This window comes from Nipponia nippon, unplaced genomic scaffold, assembly GCF_047370975.1.
Source record: "Nipponia nippon isolate SJK-2023a ecotype South Korea unplaced genomic scaffold, ASM4737097v1 scaffold_4, whole genome shotgun sequence".
Taxonomy (NCBI): Eukaryota; Metazoa; Chordata; class Aves; order Pelecaniformes; family Threskiornithidae; genus Nipponia; species Nipponia nippon.
This window is the reverse complement of record NW_028262358.1, coordinates 3,299,583-3,317,511: the sequence shown is the minus strand read 5'-3', so window position 1 is coordinate 3,317,511 and position 17,929 is coordinate 3,299,583. Positions and strand designations below refer to the sequence as shown.

General features: G+C 37.4%; 1 long non-coding RNA gene across 5 annotated transcripts in view; it reads right to left on the bottom strand.

Annotated features, from left to right (window-relative positions):
• LOC148053065 (uncharacterized) overlaps positions 1-17,929 on the bottom strand; it is a 511,817-nt gene that overhangs the window by 380,600 nt on the left and 113,288 nt on the right. For all 5 annotated transcript variants that reach the window (XR_015708546.1, XR_015708549.1, XR_015708548.1 and 2 more), the window contains exon 2: positions 1,169-1,230. This is a non-coding gene — a long non-coding RNA (uncharacterized LOC148053065). The remainder of the gene's footprint in view (positions 1-1,168; positions 1,231-17,929) is intronic.

Here is a 17,929-nt window from a genome sequence, read left to right as displayed (position 1 = left end):
TGCAAGAGAACCTAGCAAACAGGAACAGGTCTTTGGCAGCCTCCCCACAGGAGCTAAAGTAAAGTACTTGGGCTATGTTTCAATTCTGTGTGTGTGAAAAAAGGATAACATTACTGCCCCAACTCACAAGGGCACAATAAACACATTAATGATTATTATGCCCTCTGAAAATATGGTAATGAAGGTTGTAAGTATAAGCACCATCATTAGAAATGTTTCTATGCATTTATTTTCACTTACCAGCTCTCTCTGTTTTGCAGAGCTTCCTTACACACTGATCTTGCAGCAGAACTTGGAATGACCCTCAACCCATGCCCACCAGAAGCTTTAGAGCATTTGTGAGAAAGAGCTCAGCTGATGCACCTTCATAGTAACAGCAGATGTGATTCTGCTTGGCAGGAGCAATCCCCACTTGGTTGACGTCCGCAGAGGATGATGACAGATGCTTCTGGGTTTATTTCTTTAATTACGTTTCACATGCACTGCAATTTCTTAGAGTCTCCTCAACTGCTAAACTCCATTACCACCTCCATTCCCTGACAGCTCCCCTTGGCACAACAAATGTAACATCAAAAGACGACACGAGGGACACCAACCTCAGTGTGCAAAAGCCTTCTGTAATGACCCTATAGTGTAGCCTGCTCAGCTTCAGCAGATGGGTGCACCAAGCAGGAAGGCAGAGTCTGCTCTCCAGCCCCAGAAAACAATTCCATAAAAGCCTTACAACCGTGCCATTTTCCACCTCACTTTTCCTTGCACCATTTCACATAAGGGAGAATGCTGTACCACAATGACATCACTTTTCCTCATTAGGAATTTAGAGGTAAAAATACTATAATTAAAATCCTTTACAAAGGATATTTTTAGTTAACTCCAAGATAGAGCAGGGAGCTAAAAACAGGTCCCCCATCCCAAAAACCCCTTCTCTGATTTCATCTTAAAGCTGAAAATCACGGTATTTTACACAGGGTGCATAAAGAGCTTGAAGTTGTAGAGTACATGGACGAGAAAGCGAGAAAGACAAGGAAAATGGCAAATATTGGACTAGTTCTTACTCAGGACTACAAGATCAGGCACATAAAAGTCCAGTGAAAAAATAATTGGTTTACAGCTAAAAAGCACAAACAGAAAACTTTGACTGGGGGCAAAACAATAACGTGAACATTACCTTAGAAATTCACAGTCTAGTCATTCATTTGAGAGATCTCTTCAAAGCAGCTGCTTCAGACTCTGGAAATGAAAATAATAATAAAAATATAATTAAGACAAATACATTTATTATTATAATAATTCTGGAATATCTTCTAATAAGAGTTAATAAAAAGATAATCTTCCCCTTCATGTAGCCCCATGCCTGCTCAAGAAAACACGACAGATCTGCGGTAAGGACACATGGGCATTTGAGAACCCTAACTAGTTTAGCAAATACATTAGCAGAGGTGCATGGTTAGTTTACCAAGAGATAATTGCTCCCCCCGCCTTCCCTAAATATGATAAAAAATAAATTATTTAAAAATTAAAGGCATTTAGAGTAATAGCCCTCCAAATGCACAGTATTTATTTCTTCTTTCATCGTCCATAGTTTATGGCATTGTTTGGGTTTTGGTGTGCCTTTTTTTTTCCTCCTGCAGTTTACTTAGTATTAGGCTTGCACTGATCTCATCAATAAGAAATGAATTTTGGTAACTTTCAAAACCACTATATTATTCTTCCTTTTATTTGTAGTGAGTTTTTCTTCTCTCAGTGGTATTACTGCAATAAGTCACTCATTATTTCTTTATGTTTTCCCTCCTTTCTTTAGTATTTCATTTCCCTTTACAGCACATCTCGTGATCACAAAGAAAACAGAGACACTTATTTCTTTTAACAGTTGAAATTGCTGCAAGTGATTTAACTGTCATTTAATCTGATTCCTCTCTTCTGTCTGTGGAGAAATATGTTTAATGTACTGGAAATTATGTTAATAAGAAAAAGCATTATCTCATTTAATGAAATAAATATACAAATATTTCAAAATAAAATAAAGAGGCAATCTTCACTGAGGAAAAAATGTCTCTTATGGTTTGCATAAAATAAACAAATGAGAAAAATTAATGAATACATTGAAATACACTGACAAAAATTATGCCTAAACTCAAAAGGGAAAAAAATAAAAGAGAAGGTGACTGAATTGCATCTCACCTAATCAAATGCTTTTTGAGAAAACACAGAAGCAAGCTTAAAGGATCAGAGTACAAATTGTTTTTTTAAAATTATTTTATTACCCTAGGCCAAACTTTTCACCCCCTCCTTTAAAAAGCCATCATTTTTTCTGCCTCTGTTTGTTTTATTTTCTTCAATCAGTGTTGAAATAATATTTATTGTTTAATGACTGCAATTGCTTCATCCTTTAATTATCTTTGATCCTTTTCCACAAAACATATTTAATTTATGGCAAAGAACTTTGAACCCCTCTGATTTAGTTAATCGTAACAGTCGATAACTCTATTTCTAAGCTTTTACATTATGAAATATGAAACTAGCATGCACTAAGGTTAAACAAATATTGTTAGTGGCAAAACTTGTAGCAATTATGTAATAAAAGCATGACCACTGCAACAGAAACACATAATTAGCGATTTAATTACAGACATCAAAACAAACTAAAGATGTCAATAAAAAAAAAAATATCTTCTGTGACAAACTGATTTCATTTCCCTGTTCTGCAATTCTAGATCTTAATGTATTTCTTTATGTTTTCTTGTTTTCCAGAAATAAACAGCACAAAACAAAAAAGATATTCAGTGTCATCTGTTCGGGTACGACTGTGGTAGAAATTTGATTAAATCCTGGGTTTACTTTCTCACTGGCAAGAACTAGTGCCTTGAATCCATCCAACAGTGGATTTTTTTTTTTTTTTTTTTTTTAAAAACTCCCCTTTAAAAAGAGCCAGCAGCGATGAGATGAGTATGCTGCATGGCAAATTCATTTGGGGAGTTTCAGTCATTTGTGTCACATACCTTCTCAAGGCATTTTCTAAGTGCACCATTTTCCCTCTTTGATTCCCCCCTCCTTAAAGTGCTATGGATCATAACAACTCCAGCTCAGTCACTTCTGCTACCGAGAATAACTAGCAAGAGCATGATGTGTAAAGATCTCAAGTCTTACTTGAAATACATAGTTTTGCTTTCCTACGGTTCTCCTTTCGGTTTATAGACTTGTGAATCCAAATTTGAGCAGGACAGAAGCTATGCAGTGAATGTTTTGGGTTAGTATTAAACAGGACGCCTTTTTATTTTAAAAAGCACCTAAAAATCCTCACAGTGAAATTCTAAATCCACTGAAGTCAGTAGCAGAACTCCCACCAGCTTCACTGGGGATTTCAACCTGTGCTTCCGGAGGCTCTCCTAGTCCCAGTCTACTTCTTCTAGAGTTTTAAGACGTTCTCAGCCTCCTGAAACATGCATGGGGAAAAACACAAATCTAGATATGCCACTCCTTACAGGAATCTTCCATCTTGAGGTCCTACACCTGATTCTTCATGATTGGATGCTTAAACTGCTTGTAATCATTACATTATGTAGAAAGCAAATCATACAGAAAGCGTTTGCTCTGAAGTGTAGATTACAATCCATGTAAAAGAAGCAATCCTTTTAAACAAATTTAGAATCACTGATTTGTATATATATATATATACACACACACACGTATATACAAAACCAGATTCTGTACAAATACCAGGATTTGCTTTTAATGATGTACTTTCTTTTTCTGCTAAATTTCAATTCTACAGAAAATATTCCCTACAGCTTTTGTGATCAGGGTTTACAGAGATATTCAGGAGAGGATAACGCTTTATATTCACAGCTTTATTCTTCTAATTTGAGGTTTACAGGGCATTTAAAAACAAAAACCTAAACTCCATTGTATTTCTTTTATAACTAGAGTGAAGGATGTTCAGCAGTACAAATGAATTAGGAAATTACTCTCCTGCCGTGAAAAAACATTACGCTGTTAACATGCAGATATGCACGCAAAAAAACCCCACTAATTCAATAAGACGAGAAAGTAGGAGGTTTAGTATAAAACCCTCTCCACTTCAGTAATGTGAGTGTCAATAACCGACAGCGATAACTTGCCTTACAAAGATACAATGCACCTTGAGACCCCAAACAGAAAACGCAGAGAAGATCTTTGATTCGCAGGAGCGGTACGGATGCGTCTCGCCATTATCATTCACTGACACGAGGGCTGGACCTCTGTCAGAGCAGTATCCGTGAGCCTGCTATGGAGGGGCTTCCCGAGTTAGGCCCTTGAAGGAAGACAGGCTTCCCCCCCGCCAAAAAAAAAAAAAAAAAAAAAAAAGCCTATTCAAAGAGTTTGCCCCAAGTTGGAAAGAGCAGATCAGCAAATGGCACTTGCAGGTTGGGGGCAACCCAGCAAGGGAGCGTTTCAGAGCACCTCCAGGTCCTGCCTGCACCATGCCAAAAGTGGCTCCGGTCTCCGAGGCACTCTGGATTAGACCCACAAATTTGGCAAGCTGAGAAGTTATAATAATCCCATATATTCCTATTTTAACAGCACTTAAGGGAGCTGGATCAAAAGACTGGAAGTACTGACATTTTTGATTCCAATGTGCTTTGAGTGATCAAAAGACTATTGACATGAGCAAACCATCTTGTCAAGTTACAAAGAAAGAAACCCCAAAATTGCTTTTTAAAAAGGTATCTGTTTTTAAGCAAAGCACTTTAAACTCGCATCTAAAAATATCAGAAAGCTTTGCCTGACACAAACCTGAATTTTTTCCCATTCAAGATTTTGAAAGAAAAACACCCTTTCTTCAAAAGGATACTTTTAACGAGAAAGCTTAATTTTTTTTAAGCAAAATCAAGTAAATCAAAGTTTCTAAAAACATAACCTCTTTTCTGTCTTTCTCTTGTCTTTTTTTTTTTTTTTATATTAACACCTTTGTCTCTTTTTCTGATTTCTGCTTCTATTCTTGATAGGAAAAGAAAGGGTGGAAGGAAACAGCAAACCTACCTAAGGTGGTATTCAGCAATAAATTTGACTACAAAGAAATTTTTTTCACTGAATACACTTAGTATTCTGAATTTCAGCCATCTTGCACGTTAAGCTTTTCTTGGTTTAGGGCTAAATATGGATGAAATCAAACCCAGGACTTACTCCTTACATCTGCAGAGGAAATCTACAAATATAGCCCTTTTCTGCCCATGCTGTGAATGAAAATAAAATCCCTCCTTGATGGCTACAGCTTCCACCATCTTTCAGGATCCATAAACTTGTCAAGAAAAAGGATGGCCCAGACAGATCTTCACAACCACATCTCCAACTCCGCTCATCTTTCAGCCCGTCATGCTCCCGTTGCAGTCTAGAAGACAGCGATGCTGTGAAAGCAGATGTCTATATGCGATCCGAAAGCCTCCCTACGCAGAGAAGAGAGCTCCTGCTCCTCTGCGGATGGCCCAGCTGGAGTCACGAGGGAGCATTTGCCACTACGCAACCTCTGCAGCAAGTCACTAATCACGCTTGAGATGTACGGGTATTTTCTTTAACACTGGCAATACGGACCACGACCACACAAATTTAATGCTTTGTGCCTGTTGCCAGACCTGAAGATGAAGCTGCCGGTTTGTCTTGCAGTATGTGTAAGCACAGTTAGTTGCTTCTGTTACTCTTTCAGACCTTTTGGATCCTGTAGATTGAACAACACTACTGCAACACAGTCTGCGACATCAATACAGAGACTGAAAGCTAAAAGTAAAAAGCTAATAGTATCTTATGTACTTCTGAAATTTCTCCTGCCTCTTTCATGTAATTCCTTTAGCCTTTTATCAGTCTTTTTAAACATATTTGAATTTATTTGATTTTCACATTTTCTCCGTCTGTTCCTTTAATGAAAAGAATTAATTTATATACCTTTGAAGAGAGCTCTGCTTTCCCACAATGCAATAGGCCTTTTTTTTCCTCAAAATGGGAGTCATAAAAAATGGGAGTCATAATTTTCAAGCCTGAACCTCAGTAATGTGCACAAATACTGAATCTAGAAAATCAAGTAGGTGCTTGAAACCACAAAATGGAAATGCATCTCTTTGAGCAGAAATGCAGAATTTGAATAGCAAACTGTAAACACTGTACCTCTTCACCCAACCTTTTTTTTTTAGTATTTGTATTTCTTGAAGTACACATTTTTGCAAACTATGTTGTATTGCTTCCATCTACACTACAGAAATACATCATTAACCCAGCAATACTGAACTTTCACTAGAACAAGAGAACAGAGAATTTTAGGAACAGGAGGAAGAGTAGACATATATGGCACCTAAGCTTTGCAGACCTATTTCAGTTACGTTATGCAGACTGCAAATGTTGCTTCATTTAATTTATATCAAAGACAGCAATTTTAATCAATGTGGCAGACCTAAAGCAGTAAGGTGTGCCAAGTACTTTTTTTTAAATCCCTCTCCTTGTTTTTCAAAAGTAACACTTGATAGCAGATGTCTCAAAACCCCCAGCATCCTTGATACCTATTTCAAAGAGATATCGATAGCTAAAGATCAAACTTCTACACCCTCCTTCCACAAAGCATTCTCAAAGATGCTTGAGTGAAAGCAAATTCAAGACACAGCCTTCACCTAGTTGAGACCATTTAAAAAGCACAGTATGGCCTCTATCAGAGAGAGAGTTTTCTCTTTCCTGTGGAATTCCACACTGATTTATTAAATTGTGACAAACAACTTTGGGTCAAAACACAAGTTACAATATGCATCTATAAATAAACAAACATTGGTTTTTTTCCTTGAAAGCCAGGCTTTCCGCTTTCTTGTTCTTCACAGAAGGCACTTGTGGTCACGTTGGCCAGGCTGGAAATTAACTGGGGACTTTACACTTCATCCTTCAAGGCTTCTCTGTTTCTCTTGCAGCAATTGCAAGGGCAGCAAGCATGTATGTATTATTCAGCACCAACAATTCAGGCTGCAGACACCTCATCATCCCACAAGAACGCCCCCCATAACTGAAACCAGAAGAAACTATCCGTAGACTATTCAGTGCTCAAACACAGAAGTAGATGAGCAAGAGCAAGACAGATGCTCTCAACATGAGTAATGATAGAGTTTCTGTTCTGCCAAATGAGCTTTTGTCCTTCCTTATCATTCTAACAAGTCAACCTGGGAAACCATCTGCAAAACTGAGAATAAGCAGCAATTTTTTTGTGTGAAATATGTTAAAAATCACTTCCTCACAACTTTGGGACTAACCAGACATATTTATCATAGTGTTTTCCAGGTAGCCCTTTTTAAGCATCTACACTTGTACAGAAGATGACTTTTCAGGTTATAAAACAGCCATAACATCTAAATTTAGGTAAGCTGTCAGACATGTAAGTCTGGAGACTTGTAAGTGTCCCTATTTCCAGTTTTTCATGAAACTCAAAATGTCCCCTGCTTCTCATCCACTCAGAAACTACAAGCAGATAAGTTTCTCTGTGCTATCCCTAGCACATCTATACCTGACCATTCCTTGCTAGAATCCAGTGAAAAGATCCTTACAAATGCAACTAAATGTTTTCAGACTTCACACACTGTTCAGCATTAGTCCCACTGAAGTACTAGAGAATGGTTAAGGCAGATTTCCCCCTTAGCTTTATTTTTTTTTTTCCTTTTTCAGTTGACTTCCATATGGATAGCAACAGTCCAATGTCGGGTGATAAAACTAGAACATCAGAGATAGCCTAACCAGAATGCAATCTATCACTGTAGTATTCCAGTATACAGAATTTCTATTCCTTAAATAAATATATTTAAGGTGTCAACATAACCAAGAAATCTGATCTTCTAGACAATATTCCAGGCTTGATGCATCTTTACTGCTCTCCAGTAATGAAGTTTTAACTCTTGATATATTCCTCCTATTTAACTGCCATTTCAACAAAACTAAAATGATCCATTTCCAAAGCTGATTCAGGCAGAGCCGTGACATTCCGCAAAAGAATGCGCCCAGGTGTTCCCTCTGAAAGCACCCCCCATTATGCTTCAACAACAGGGGAGAGGAGGTGGAAGAATAAAGAACGTATTTAAATGCGTAACAGAATTGAGGCTATAAATTCGTTTTGCACTAGTTGCACATGTAAATAAGGTGTACCGAGTAACTTTTTTTTCGTATATTTGCAGTTTGCGAAGTAAGCGCTAGCATTATGTAAAGCTCCCGTGCAGTGTAAATGGCATTGCTCTATTAACTTCAGTGAATCGCCCTTATACACACTGTAGATTTAATGATGATAACTTCTATTCAAAGTTACAACTACAGAAAGAGATTCGAATGAACAACTTCTATCCCATTTATACTTGTCATCTGGGATTAGCTAATCCCAGATCAACTCTGTACATAATATATAATTGCATATCAACAATATCAGCCTGAAAATGCCTCTCGCTTCTTCTAGCAGGTTCCCAAGTCAAGCATTTTTGTCCTGCTAATGAACCTTTTGTTACAGCGAATATGATTCTGCCAGGAATTTAATGCATGTAAATGTAATGACATAAGAGCATTACATAACCACTCTCCTACAGGAGTTTATACAGTACAGAATATAATGAAGCCAGACTATAAATGATGCATATACCTGCAAGGGAAAAGTAGCATTTTTTAATTTAGTGAATCGCTATAAATAACAACGTGGCAAGAAATGGTTTCAAGTGCTTCAAAATGTTTGGAGAAAGGGATCAATCGATATGCTGCTGAATCGTTAAATATAAAAGAAAAAAGACAGCTAAAAGATTAGAAGGTACTTCCTAAGAAATTTAAAGAGAAAAGCTGCAATAAAAATCTAGAATATCCCCCAAATACACCCACCCCATCCTACATTAGAGAATGTTCTCCCTACTTTTTTTTTTCCTCAAATTTTGGAATCGGAGGCAGCTGCAAGAGGAATTGGAACATTCAGGACCAGATTCTGAAGCTGATTGTTCACATCAGAACACTTCATTTTCCATCAACCGGCTCAGTGGACTTACACCCAGCAAATATTAACTTCCACAACGAAGGAAACTAGCAACTCTTGCAACTTTTCCAACACTATGTTTAGCCTCTGTGTACCTGCTCAAAATATAACAAACTCAGCAGTCTTTATAGAATAGTATCTGAATTAAATCCTTCCATCTTTGCTCTCTTCCCTCACTTCCTTTCAACAGCACACATACCTTTGAAAGAGCAACAAAAGGTAATACAAGTACCTGGCATTCAGCTGCAGTAACAGCTTGGGAAATATAACTATGTCCCTAAAACAAATAGCCTATTTGTTTACACTTAGAGAACGGAAAAGAACGACTGTTCATCTTGCATAATTCCTGAATTTACCTAAGCCAGCACTGTAATTTCAAGTATACTTCCTAAAACATTTTGTGCTATGGTTATTTATGTTATCCTGAGTAAGAAGTGCTCCTCTTGTCGTATGTATAAATAAATTAGTGTATAAGCAGACGTTAAAGTGTCTGTATTTTGCATACAACCGCCTCCCTATTTTCTCCCCATCGACTTTGTGTTTGACAGAAGGAATTTCACCTCTGCCCACTCATTCTCATTCTGGTATCGGTGAACTCAAGGCAAAGAACTCACAACTTCTTACTGAAATGAAATTATACTACAGAAATGCTTTCTGAATTTTGAAGATCTTAAAATTTATTGCAGGAAAAAATGCAAAACAGGTATTTCTGAGTATCGTCAAAATCCAATATTAAAGATGCTTAACTTTTTTTTTTTTCTTCAGCCAGAATTAAAGACCATCATTTTAAAGCAAACTTTCAATACCATAAGCCAAAACTCTGGAAATAATGTCTCTTGAAAAAGTCTAGCTGTATCACAAATTAAACCACACTAAAGTAACATTAAGGAGTAATTTAAGATCCTCAAAGTAAGAGAGCTCAGAGTGAAGGCTCAGTACTCTTTCCTTGTGAAAAAGGTACTATGCTACAATTAATTTTTTTTTTTTTCCCCCTCTAAAAGTATTTAAATAAAGAAGCAAATAACATCACGGAAGTTCTGTTTAGAATACAGAAGCAGACAGCACAAACTAATTTGCCATACGAACTGATAACGTTTGCACAGAATATAAAAAGGAAGCAAAGGATGCAAGTTGCCAAACTCTTGGGATCCATGTATAAATTGGACTTTTTATCATGCATATTCCATTGCCATGTAACTCTTCCTTCCCAGTTCATACATTAGAATATACTGCTAAAAAGTGCAGTATAGATTTTCAGATGCACAGCACTATATCTGCCAATTTTAGAAGCATTTTTATGCAGGTACCCACCTGCACATTTCAGAAGCCGATCACAGGTCCCCACATTTGCACATTTTGGGCACTAGGAATGATCCCTGCAAGTCCATTCACACAACAGATCAACGAGTTTCTTCCAGAGTAACTTTTTTCCAGTTACGCACAAGTAAGATAGCATTTCATCAGCCCCAAGGGCAGATTCGAACTTGGACTGCAGGTATTTACAGCTCTTAGAGGTAATGAATACCATATCAAAACCAGTTCACACCAGGTTGTGAGGTTGTATAGTTCTGATTCCGATAAAATATATAACATCTGGTACAAATAATTATTTTGTTGATTTTATACCTTATCCCATTTTGCTCATATAGACAGTGTTAAAAGCTAATATATTATTCAGTAGCTATAAAGGACCTTTTCTGGTCTTTTCAGTGGTGTTATTGTCTTTCACGTCCTGTCAGAGCATTAAGATGTCATATAACTTTGCAACAATTTACTGCACAAACCAACGTGCACTACGTTAATATTATATGGATGACTAAGTATGCTGGCATTACTTTATTAGAATACATGCTTTAGCAGTCTGCCCAAAGTGTGGGCTAAAACACAAACCACAACTACGGCAGGAACAAGAGAAAGGAAGCATATTGCTTTTGAAAAACGATTCCTTAGTCCAGTCTCTTCAGTCGTACGCAAAAATCAGTCTCTCCCACCAAACCTGGAGTCCAGGCGACAGGGTGCATGCATCCGTGTTTAGGGATCAGGCTTCCAACTTCATAGCGCTGCACAGCCAGACCAAAGCTACAGGCTCTCCCTAAATGCACGCGCTGTAACTGTTGCAAAACACAGTTATTTTAAAAGCTAGCATCAGTTAACAAGCGGATGATTCCCAGCTATTTACTATTTGCAAGGGACCTCTTCTGTATTTGCATACAGCATACAAGGGTGCAAAACTGCCAGTTTTATTATTTTGAAAGTAAAAACCACTCAGTAGCCTGTCACAGTAAAAATACAGATTTTAAACTGCCATGTGTACTGTTTAGCCCAAATGAACCATTTAAAAAAATAAAAATCACTTTTTACAGATGGTTTTGGACATCCTTTTAACCAGGTACCAGGGAGACAAACCAGTGGTGCAACAGCACAGGCGGGGGGGGCCTGTGATTGGCAATCCTTGATGCTTCGCCAATAAAAATAACAAATAACACCACCACAATGATAGGCCTCCCTTTAAGAAAATGACAAGAATATTTTCTATCCTATAGAATGTTTACATCAATCACATACCTGTGGCTTTCACAGTGAGCTGGACTATTACAAGATTGATGATAAGCTCAAACACAATACTTGACCTAAATACATTATGTAGCAGTGGATGCCTGTTAAGTAGGTCAGCATGGGCTCTTAAAAGTTATGCAAAACTTAGTGCTGCCACACAGCCAGCATGTCACTAGTCGAGAAGTATGAGAATCAATTTTATAGGCTGGAGGAAATCTCTTCTCATCATATAAAAATCTGTTTTGCCATACTTAAAATGTCTTAAATACCAGAACATGCTGCTTGTCATATGTCTTTAGGCCTCCAAATGAAATGTAAGTGAGGTGGGCAGCCATTGAAAAGCCTAAAAATCCTGAGGATGATCCTGAGGTTCACGTACATGGAAGATTTCTCTTTGAAAATAATTGTTCAAATAAATATTTTCTATTCTTGCAGTCAAACAAATTGTGATTTATGGGATGTATCAGACAAGCCTGTCAGGCTAAGGAAGTCTGTATTTAGTAGTGATTAATCAGATAGCTATATTACCCTGCCTTGATCTTGGAAGCTCTTAAGCAGCATGGTGTAGAGAGGGCAACTGTACAGAGACTTACCTGCTGTGGCACTCACGTGTGAGGCAGCACAGCGACGCAGCATGACAAAAAATATTGTGCTTGCTAAAATGAACTGGTAACCACTTACCTGTCCTTTTCTAAACACATCTGTGCGCTAGAGAGCAGAGACTGGACACACCTTGCAAGAGGAGGAGTGTCTCATGACAGGGGAAGGATACACGTGGTGGGAAGGCTTAATCTCACATTATGAACAACAGTATCCTCTTGGCATCTTTTGACTTAAAAGCCAGTAAGGTCCACTCTGCACTAAGCAATCAGCCATCTGTATGTTCGTGCATGACTGAGCTTCTAGAGGAGGCAAAGTCCAGCCAGATTCTAGTGGCTCATGTTACTTAACTCCAAACTTTTATAATCTCTAGACAGAGGTGAATTTATAGCTTTCATCCACTGGGTATCCTCCCTATATCAATCCATGATGGTAAAACAGAGAAAGAGCCGTTAATACCTCAAAGGAGAATATACTGGGCCTGCCATTCAAGCATTGTAAGGAAACGAGGATTTCAGACCCTGTTTCTCTCTTGCATCGGTTTTAAAGGCTTGCCATCATTCTCACCCTGTAACACTTCCATATACACTTATCCCCAGCACACAAGTAGGCGTCGCCATGAAGTTGTGGTCACATTGCTGAGTACTATGGATAATCTTCTTTCTATGAAGAAACCTCTTCTAGACAAGCATGCATCAGTAAGTGAGGACTTAGACACTAGCTCTTTGCATTTCCTCTAACTACACTGAGCAACTTACTGACAGATGTCAATAAAAAGGAAAAAAATAGCCTATTTACCAGTAACAAGCATGTACCAAGAAAAAAAAAAAGTCAGTGAGAAAAGCAACTTTTTCTCAGGAGAGAGAGTAAATAGGCTGTAGAAGTCTGTCTTGAAAAAGCAAGTCTCATGAAGGCTTTCCACCAGCCTTTCAGTAATGTGGTTCATGTATGCAAGTTGCATATTTTAGTTAGCGTTTAACTCAGAAGCTTTTCCTTTGAGACAAGTGATTATTTTCTTTTTCCGTCTGACCTAGTGAATACTGCAGTGCTCCACTATACTGTATTTGTGCCCTGCAGGCAGCAACGTCCCACCAACTTTCCACCGAATGCTCGTAACACAAGGCAAAATGACAAAAAAAAAAAATGAGGACTATTATTTTGCATATTGAAAACAAATACATGCTATTGTGTTTCTTCTTTTATTGTTTTGTTATTTCATCATTATTCACCACAGTTCTTTCCTTCATTTGCAGAGTTTGGGTTTTAATGTAATGGCCATTCAATAAAAATGTTGCTTTTAAGGGTTTGCATATCATCCCATTTTCTCTTCAACCCTTCAGCAACCATATGGCAAGCAATCAGGTCTGCAATCACTAGGTCCATATTATGTAGAGCATGATTTCAGCATTATGCTATTACCCATCTGTTTCTGTAGAAAAAGACATGAACCCTTGTATAAGAGGTCAGTGGTTTCATTGCACACCGTATTCCAGAAATCTATCTCTGTTCACTTGAGATCGCTTTTGTGATTTACTGTAGTCTTTTAGGCCAGGCTTTTTTTTTTATCTTTTTTTTTTTTCCTTTTTTTTTAAATACAGACAATCAGTACAATTTGTCTGTCTGTTGTATGAAATTATTTGTAACTGTCATTCTGTGCAGTTATGCTCTCTTAGTTAAAGATGTTCTCCTGAGATCATGCCATTTTCTTAAATAAGAGACAAAAAAAGAGAGAGGAAGGCTCACCTATTTTCATTTAACAGATTTGTCCTGGAATAATGAGGTTTGCTATTTGGCATCAATTCATTTATGAACTAGTAAAAAACTGTCTCTTTTGCTTTGTTTCTTTGGTTTCAGCAATCCAAAGTATGCAAATAGGTATTTGGCTTTCTGTAGAAGAGGAATGCACTGTAAAAGTACAGACATAATGGTAATGCCAGTTTTTAATTTGACCTAGTATTTGAATTCTGCCCACAACAAAGACAAGTCAATGCACTTCAACTGCAGCCTATCAAGCTTATAAAAGGAAAAAGAAAAAAAAAAAAGAAAAAAAAAGAGTCTAATACCAAGGAACTTAACCACTGGCTACTCTTAACCGTAGCAGGTAACCGGACACTTTAGTTCCCTACCACCCTATCACCATAAAGTCTCTGCCACGATAAAGAAATACAAAAACATGTCCAAAATAAAATTCAACATCCCTTAAGTGTTATACTATTCAGTGCCCATACAACATATTTAACTGGATAGCTATGCTTCACTAGAGAAACACAATGGAATTCTCTTTAACAACCTCTTGTAAGCAAACCACAAGCTTGAACTAAAAAAAAAAAAAAAATTCTACATACAAACCATTCAAAAACACAAAACTAGCCTTTTTATCCAGAATATTTTGTAACAGCAGATTTGTCAGGCACTTCCCAGACTCGGAGGGCTCATAGCAAAAAAGAAAAAAAGTTAAAATTCAAATAATTTGAAATCATACACAGAATAAAGACACAGAGAGGCATCACAAAAATATGAAATCACGTGAGGAAGTGTTGAGGTAGCCTGATACAGAGACATAGCATCACATCATGACTTGTCTCAACACAAACTGCAAGCACTACAGTAAAGAACAGTCACACCATGTCAGATGCATGACTACTTGGTGACATGAAGATGAATAGGAGGAACAGGAAAAGAAATGGAGCAAATCCATGCTATCTTACAGGAATTTTAATAGCAGTTCTAGAAAATAAGGGTGGAAACCTTTGCTAGATCTTAGGGAAACAAGGGAGTCTGAAGGAATGGGAATGAAGCAGCCAAGTTCTGGAAAACATTGCCACTACTGGTGTCTAGGCAGAAGAAAATAACAGAAGCTATGTATGTGAAGAAGAGCTCGAAGTCAAAGGGCAGGCACACGTACGGGCATGTTAAATACCTGGAAAGGTGCAAGAAAGGAGAGGGTAACAGTGGATGTAATTTGTGAGATGTTCTTGTTAGCTATGCACTTCTCAGAAGTCAATTATTTTGTTGAAGGAAGCTGAAACAAAGAGAAGTTAATTTGGTAAAGTTGGACATAAACTGAATAGAGCAAAGCCATAGAAGCTTCTAAAACATCTGCAGTTCGTTACGGATGGCAGAAGTGGATGAAAAGTTTAATTTCTAAGCTTCCTTTGCAGAAGAAAGGCCTTAAAGATAAAATTCAAGTTGCACAGCAAAAGGAAATCTTGTGTCTTCACCGACCAGAGCCTCTAGTCAATGCTGGAGTATAAGTGACCCAGATCTGTACGGTGGCTTCCACTCACTAATATGGATTTTAAAAAAATAGATCTGCATTACAGCTCTTGGACAACATTCAACAAGGCTTGTTTAACTCATGAAGTGGTCTGAATGTGGGAGCAATATGGAAGTTTCATCCACTAATGGGAGAATTAAGCTTTTGTAATGTATGCTTAAGTATCAAATGCTAAGTGTCATTTCAATAATAAAATCATTAAAGAAATGATAGATGGATATATTAGGCTGATTAGGTAGACACAGACAGATTAGATAGGATGACCATAAAGAATAAAGTAAATATGAAATGGAGAAAAGTAAAGGGCAGAAAATTGAATCTAAAAGAATATTATAGATATATGAACTTGGCAAATAACTGGAGTGATTCCACTGAAGAAAGAAATATTAAGCTGGTCAAATAAAAGTTGGTAACTCATTTTTCCATTTCACTTTAATCTTTGACTATATATGGTGTAAACACCACAAAAATTAGGGAAAACTTGAAGTGTTCAGAATGTAACTATGGAAATTACAGGCTGACAACCATCAATTACAGAATAAATGCTATTCAAAAGCGGATGTAATAATAGCTGCTAAGACACATTAATACAGTTTGACCTACAGTTTTATTTACTTCTTTCAGGCCACCTGAATGTCATGGTGCTTACATAAACAATGCTTAATGCTTTGAACTTCACTAAAACACAGCAAGAGTTAATTAAAATGATACAATCAAGGCATATCTCTTTCAATATAATAGATGGAACAATAAAGAGAGACTAAGAGTTTGTTATAGATTCTAATAATTATTCACAAAAAGTATACAGTGAAAGACTAATCTTGAATTTTAAAGATAACTTTTTGAGCTGAAAAATCTTGCTTTGATGTTTGCTAGCTGCTGAAATTCATGCGTTTGGGAGCAGAGACTTTGGCAAACAAGCCCTTAATACACATGGATAAAAAAAAGCTATTTTCAATAACATTAAATGTTTAACGCAAACTGCTAAAAGCAAGAAAATTCAAAGTTAAAGCTGACAACTCCATCTTTAGCTTAGAGAATAGAGTTTAAAAAGCCACAGCATCTTATGCCAGAAATGTTGTAAGATTGCGTTCTGAATATCCTAGCTTTTGTTTCATTTTCCATTCTCTGATTCTTTCCATTAATGTGTAGACTTGGAGGGTTTTGTGCTATTTTACTTTGTTGTTGTTATGATGGGATCGCCTTTGTTCCTTTAATCAGCAAAAAGCCATCAACACTAAGAGAAGAAGAGCATGTTATGAAACCTTGTGTTGTAAGCCATCCATCCACCTTTCCAACAGTATCTGTGACCATTGTCTCAAGCTCTCCCTTTAGCTAGGTTGTAAAATAAACCCCACTCCAAAGGTATTAAGACTCATAGAAAGCCTCCAGTCTCCTTAACCTTCTTCCTACAATCATTTGTGCTTCTCTTTCCTCTCTACAAAGATTATATAGTCCCAAGGGAGGTCAAACTTCAAGTCATCAGCACCTCAAATGAATTCAATTTACCAACAGTCCAGACACCTTGCAAGCTTTGCACACAGTAAAGGTTCAGATTTTGGTACCTACTGAAAACACAGACACAGTTTCTTCCAGATTTGTGGGTGGATCTTGCACTCCCACACCTGCCTGCCTCCATCCCAGCAGGCAAGGGAGGGTTTAGGAGGCAAGCAGCACTGCAGGGAGGTGGTGTGCAGGAGCTAATGATGCACAGGATTTTCTCATTAGGATAATTGGAGGACCTAAGATAGAAGGGGGAGGCAGTTGCAGACCTGGCCCACATAAGATTTTAGTCCATAGAGTCAGGAAACTCAAGTATCTTCAGAAAAATCCTACCTGTTGTGAGGAAGGAAATAAAATAGAGTATCCCCAGGACATGTCCTCTTGTAAGCAGCCAGGTTTATGTCCAGCTATAAGGTTTACTGCTTAATCAAAGCTAAATCACACATCTGCTTGTCAACAAAAGTGGCCAAGCAAGGGCAATTATCTTCTAAGTAAAAAAAGATACTTTTGGCAAAGGTTGAACTTCCATTTGCACAGGAGTATGTTTTTGGTTGTGTGGTGGTGGTTTTTTTTTCTTCTTGGGAGGGAGAGATATTATCATTGAATGAATTCATCTGAAAAAAAGAAAGCTGCCTTCATCAACTAAGCTCTATTGGATCTACAGCCTCCTGTCCCCCAATTGTCCTTTTCTTTTTCTTCACTGTCACACTTGTCTAACATGAAAGAAGAGAGAGGGAAAAAAAAGAAAGATAAGAAAATAAAACCAAGCATTCATTTTAATTTCATTTTTTAAGATATCAAATGGGTTTAAATCCAAATACTTATTAAAACTAAATTTCTAAAAATACTGAAGAACTGTTTATAATGCAAAAATACTATTCAAAGAAAACTGGTTTCCAGTGAACTGGTTACTCTACCTTTGATGTTTTCTCACAAATTCCTTTTTCTAAACTTGTACAACATTGCTCTGTCCTCTGTGCTAGATGAAGCCCTGC